General features: G+C 36.1%; 1 non-coding gene across 1 annotated transcript; it reads right to left on the minus strand.

Moving 5' to 3' along the window:
• Nucleotides 1-217: 217 nt before the first annotated feature.
• trnay-gua (transfer RNA tyrosine (anticodon GUA)) lies at nucleotides 218-304 on the minus strand. The gene is given in 2 exon segments: nucleotides 218-253; nucleotides 268-304. It is a non-coding gene; the product is annotated as a tRNA-Tyr (tRNA).
• Between the last annotated feature and the right edge of the window lie 6,078 nt (nucleotides 305-6,382).

Below are 6,382 nucleotides of genomic sequence, written 5' to 3' on the forward strand. Positions count from 1 at the left end.
TGCTTTATTGCTTTTCCAGTGCGCCACCTCTCCACCAAGGTTCATTAAATTTGGCTTAGGAGTTTCACAGTAATCTTGCTGAACAACTGAACTGATCACATTCCTCTGTCAATGAAAGATGAATGAGTACACGTTTAAATCCAACAGTACAAAAACGACTGGCTGCATGTCAAAACATTTACTGAGAAGTTATTAAAAAAAAAAAAAAAAGTATGTCTCCTTCGAGCCGGATTCGAACCAGCGACCTAAGGATTTCAGCTTTCGCCTCTACAGTCCTCCGCTCTACCAACTGAGCTATCGAAGGGACGGTGCCCACCTTTCTCACTCCACAGTATTTAATAAAATATACCGTTATTCCTGGCATATTATATCACAAATTTCAAAATGTATTAAATTTCATTCTCACAGCTGAGGTACAATCGTTGATGAAAAAGCGAACACACAACGACTGGTTTTAGATAACTAGCTAGCTAGCTAGCACACTGCTTCCATTCAAAGTCTCTCGCAAGAAACTGAACTGTTCAGCTGTAGCTAATGTTTTAGGCGAAATAACTTAAAATAGTATCAAGTCAACAGCTCCTCCATTACAGCAGAACTGTGACAACGGAAACAAGAAAAACACCGAATAAAGACTTTATTTTTTTTTAGATATTTTTGCTAAACGGCGCTCTCTATTTGTAACAAAAGTGACAAACATTTAGCTAAAGATTGGGAACCTAAACGAACCTGCATGTAATCTTCCGGAGGTGAGAGCTCAAGATAAATACAATGGACAGTAGTTACATATTTTCCACATAGAGCATCTCAGCAGGCAGGTATTCTTTAGCTTTTCTGCAATATCCTTTGCGGAAAAGCTAGAAAGATTTGAAAATCTTTCATTTGATTGGGAGTCATTTTCATGACTAATAAAGTTTTTGGGGTTTTTTAAGGAAAGAAAGAAAGAAAGAAACGTATTGATATATAGTAAAAAAAATTGATATATGGTAAAAATCCAAACTGCTCATCTTTTTAAGCGCAAAACCTGAAAATTAAACATAAATTCATTTTTATTTTATTTATTTTATTTTAATTCTGAGACTTAAACATAGTTTTCTGCTTTGTTATGAAACAACAAATTAAGTCGAGGATATCCAACATCAACCACTAGGTGGTAATATTTCACCATGTAAGGAGATAAAAAAAATCTCCTTGAATTTCACATGTTATACCTTAACAAACAATTTCTTTCTTGTAAAAAAAAGAAAAAAGAAATTGTTGCATGCAGTCAAAACGTGACTGGTTTCTATGATTCTATTCATAAATATTCATAAACACCATAAATCTATATCTCAGTTTTAGGACCAGGAAATATTAACATTTTTAAGACAACCAGCACATCCCATAGTGAGATATCTGTGTGAGTGTTATTTTTCTGAACGTCCTATTGTACTGTACGTCCATCTGACAAAGACAACCCATATTTAAAAACAACAACAACAACAAATAAATAAATAATAACAACAAATTAATAAAGCTAACTTCCCAAGTGATAGAAAATTAAAGGGAAGCTGAAGACTTTACACAATAAAAACTCAATTTAAACAAGCAAACCCATACATCTGAGACAAAATAAAAACAAATGATAGTGATGATAATAAACCCTGGTTGTATTAGTTATGTCAGTAATGCAATCTTTTTCATTGGTGTGATTTTTTTTTTAAATTTGTGAAATGAAAGAAAAACGGCATGGCCACTCACTGTAACTTGCTAACAGAGTATGACCTCTCAGGTTGGGCACAAATGTCTAACAGCACAATTTGGACTCTTTTACACCATTCTTACTTGTCATAATGTAAAAAATTTTTCAGGACTTCTGGTTGTGGTGTACTCTAACATAAAATGTTGGTGTTGCTCTTTTTACCTAATACGAGTTCTTCCACAACTGTGAGCATGTGGAGCAGAAAAACGATGAGAATAATTAACTTCAGTAAAGTTTACTAAAGGATTTTAATTATAAACAGGGCTTGCTGTCGGGCTGCTCTCTGATGTATTCATTCTTGTCCTGACCTGTCTGACAGTGAGGCAATGTGTTACATTACATGTCTGTACTGTATGTACCACAGGGTCACGCTTGTGAGGTAGCAGACATTCTTCTCATAACACAGGCTCCAATCCCCAGATCTTCCCCAGCCTTTTCCCAGATTATCATCCAGTCTCAACTGGTCTCAACTGGGAGCGACAGAAATCCACCCAAAACCCTACGGCAGGTTTAAAGGGTGGGTCTTCATCAGGAACATGAGAAGTCGCATTCGCAAACAACTTTTTGAACTTGCACATTTCTTATCAGTGAATTTTGTTTAAAGTAGTAAATAAACAAGACGATATTAGTGGTGCAATTATATACAAATTATCCGCTGTTTCTAAAGTTTTAGCCTGAAATAGCAGTGATGGACACCTGGCTAAGGTCATTAGTTTGCTGTCTGACATCCCATAATTCATAAATCATCACATGATTTATGAATTATGGGAAAGCAGTGTGACCTCAGCCCTTCATATAGACTATATATAATGGAAAAAATGCCTTTGGTTGTACATGGACTGGAAGGGTATTGCTTTGTGTCTGTAATTAGCACAAAAGCATTCAATGTGAATGATCATATTATTGAATATTATGTTGCTATATTTGTAATAGCACACTGGCAAAGACAACACTGGGATCTGCTCCCCTGTGTCCCACCCATAATTTCCACTCTTAATTACACTAATATGACACAGTTTTGAGACGGAAGAAAAGATGGATGTAGCCTTCTTATCTGGAAAGTAAGGCAGATGAGGAAGAGCCTTAAATGTGGGCAGTAGTTATCGACTTCTCTAGTTGCAAAAGGGCTTTTTCAATTATATCGGACAAATGGTCTTAACCTCACTTGCAGTGGGAACTGAGTAAATGCTCCTCTAATTGGTTTACTGTCTCATTCGCCGCATCTTATATGTAACTTTTTACCCTATTACAGTAAAAAATGCCAATAAAGCAGAGTATGCTTTAGAGCCAGGTAGCTAATAACCAAGTGGTTTTCCTCAGAAAGATTCACCCCACATTTTTGATTCTAGGTTCAAAAAGTAGCAATAGCAAAAATGCTAAATGCAAAATTAACTGATGTTGTGTTGTGCTGCTAATACAACATCAGCTCATTGCAAGGATCGACAAAGATGGCATGCTAACACAAAGCTAGCCGTTAAAGATGTTAAAGCTGAGTGCTCACCGACAGCAGTCCAGCAACCCGACCGTGATATTCAACTGGCAACAAAGGAAGTAATGAACAATCGGGCTTTTAGCATTGTGACCTTAATTTGTACCTGCGCGTTTCTATAGCAGAATTTAAGAGGAAGTGGCGACCGCTTCACAGTCTCTTTGACCTGGTTTTCAGCTTTGCGTTCAAACTCTAAAAGAAGCATCGTATGTATTTGCTTGTTACAATAGGGATTTGTGACATTATGTGGAACTTTAGCCTTAGTTTATATTGCTAACTGATGATGATGCATTTCAGGATGTTACAGAATAACAGAAAAGTTAAGTGATGAGTAGTTTAACAGTTTACTTCCTCCGGGGAGTAATAAAGGAATGTGTAATGCATTCCTTTTTTTTGACTAACTAGCCAAACATTGTTCACTGTCAAATGAGTGATGTCACAATGGCTACATCCATCTTTTATATACAGTTTTTGGTGCTCCCCATGCCCCTACCTTTAGCCACAGCCATGGTGCCCTCTCTCTTACTTCACTTACTATGCACTCTCTTTGATATTAGTTTGCAATAAGTTAATGTAGAGTATAAATGTTTGTACTGAAGATCACTGCAACCAGTGTCATATTCATATTATAAAAGGAAAAGTGAAAACAGATATTTTAGCAAAAAAAAAAAAAAACTAAACTTTTTTTGTCTCGCATAAATGATTTGAGACCTAAAAAAGTCAATGAAATGTAAATACACAATTAGTTTTGAGCAAAAGCATGCAAGCACTGCCCATCAGCAGAATCAGTGAGCATACACGTGATGGCAACAAACAATTTGAGTGAAAGTTAAAATGAAGCTGCGCTTTATACTTGGTTGCTTCCCACTGTTATTGTTCCCTTTGAAAACCTTTAAAATATTGAATCATGAGACTGTGACAGGTCCGTTCAGCCGAAACATCCCGCTTATATACCCAACTAATCGCATCATCTGCAAAGTCTTTTCTCTCTAACGTTTCCTTCCTCGGCTATCTCGTTTCAACAAGACAAAACGAGGAACTCACACCTGCTATTTCTGCAAAGTTAAAACGTTTTACAGCTTCCCACCTGCTGTAGTTTCTTTTTTCCGTTTTTATTCTCACCACTGTTCATGTCATGGAGCGGATGACATGACATCGGTACACTTTACACTGTAAAATCTAATTAGTTCCCAGAACTCAAAAAAATTATGGAAACTCGTTGCCTCAAAAAAATTGAGTAAAGCTTAGCTAAAAATGACTAAGTTAGGACAACTTATTTACTTTGAGTACTCTGTACAAGCTCATTTGTTCCCAGAACTCAAAAAAATTGGATCAAGTTTACGTAAGATGACCAAGTTAGGGCAACTTACTCATTTTGAGTACACTGTACAGCCGTGTTAGTTCCCAGAACTCAAAAAAATTATGGAAACTCGTTGCCTCAAAAAAACTAAGTAAAGCTTACTTAAGATGACTGTTAGGACAACTTATACATTGCAAATCTGCAGTATTAACAATAACTTGATATTTCTGACTGTACAATACTAATTGTTTACCTACTGACAAACATGTTAAGTTCAACTAAATGAAAAAACAATTTGTGGTAACCTGAATATGATTAAAAATAATTAACAACAATTTTTGTAATGATGTTAAAATGAGCCCAACTTTTATTTTCAAACACAACAAAGTATAACAGCCAACATACTGGACACTGTTCTGCTGAACAACAAACAATTATATTGCCATCACTGTTATAATTTTACAATGAAACAAAGTCTCAGATGTAATTATTCTGAAAATAAGTTTAGGTCTACCACAGTTTGTTTTGTACTTACATTACTTATATAATCAAAATAAAATATTTATTGTTCTGTCACAAGTGCAGTCTCTAATTTAAACAACACATTTGTTTTCCATTCCAACACATGAGCTGGAATGTTGTATTATTTTAAGGATGGCTTGTTTCCAGTCCAGACATTACTGCCTGAATGACTGTCATGGATCGAGGTGATCCAAATGTAGGTGCAGAAGAAAGTCTTTAACTTCCCTTAAGTACAGTGGCAGTGGATGTGGGTTGGAAATGCAATGAGCTTGAACCTGCAGGCGACCATCTTCACTGACCACACCATCTGTGACGGAGGACTCATCTCTCCTGTTGTCCTGCAAGCAAACAATCATATTTTTTGGAACATGAACTTAATTGCTTTCTTAAAACATTTTTTTCTGCATTTGGTATAGAACAGACTCCAATTTAGACAATTTCAGGCTCCCTCCCCACCGGAGAGGTGACATTCAATGTCCCAAATTGTCAGTCTGCATAGCCCTGACCACCACCCAACACACAATAATGTCATGAAAGCATCATTTTAAAAAAGGGCTATGCAAACATGGCCAATAACTTTCATTCTAATGATGTGCAAAATGATTTTGGGCACAAAACAGATTTTGCTGTTAGAAAACTTGCAGACTTCACTATATACAGTGTAGACCCTCTAAACTAAGTTTGGGGGATGTGATCTTTCAAGAAATGCAGACCAAACTGTTGTTGTTGTTTGTTTACTTACACAGCATGTCTTGTAGAATTAACTGGAGTCACCAGCAACAGCATAGTGCAGTCATATCACAAGTCTAATAACAGAAGACAGGAAAAGATCAGTAAAGAAACAACTTCCCCAAACCAAAGCACAAACAAAACAATAAGTAAAACAGGCTGATCTAAAGTATGATTAAAGTTCAGCCTGATTAATATAAATGTCACTGACAGTTGCTAATATATTGGAAAACCAAAATACTTACCACTGAGTTGATGTCTTTCTGTCCAACAACAGGAGTGCTGGTCCCGAGCCTCAAAGACAGTAAGAAGCAAGCAGAGGGAGAAAAAACAGAACATTTTTCAGAAACTGATTTGATCCTTAATGGCTGTGCAATCATTGTAACATAGAGTTTGCTTATGTTGTTAAATAAAGGCTAGATTTGACATTAATAGATGCCACAGATGTTCTAAAGCTGCCACAAAGCATGAAAAAAAAATAGACGTCTCCGAAAACGTCGGAGCATTTTTGCAAATATGTGATGTCTTGATAAATCGAGCAGATATTTGAAATTTACACAGCTACATTCTCGCCTGAAAATATCTTAAAAGTTTATTTTGTGAC

Source organism: Oreochromis niloticus, linkage group LG7 (genome assembly GCF_001858045.2).
Source record: "Oreochromis niloticus isolate F11D_XX linkage group LG7, O_niloticus_UMD_NMBU, whole genome shotgun sequence".
Classification (NCBI taxonomy): domain Eukaryota; kingdom Metazoa; phylum Chordata; class Actinopteri; order Cichliformes; family Cichlidae; genus Oreochromis; species Oreochromis niloticus.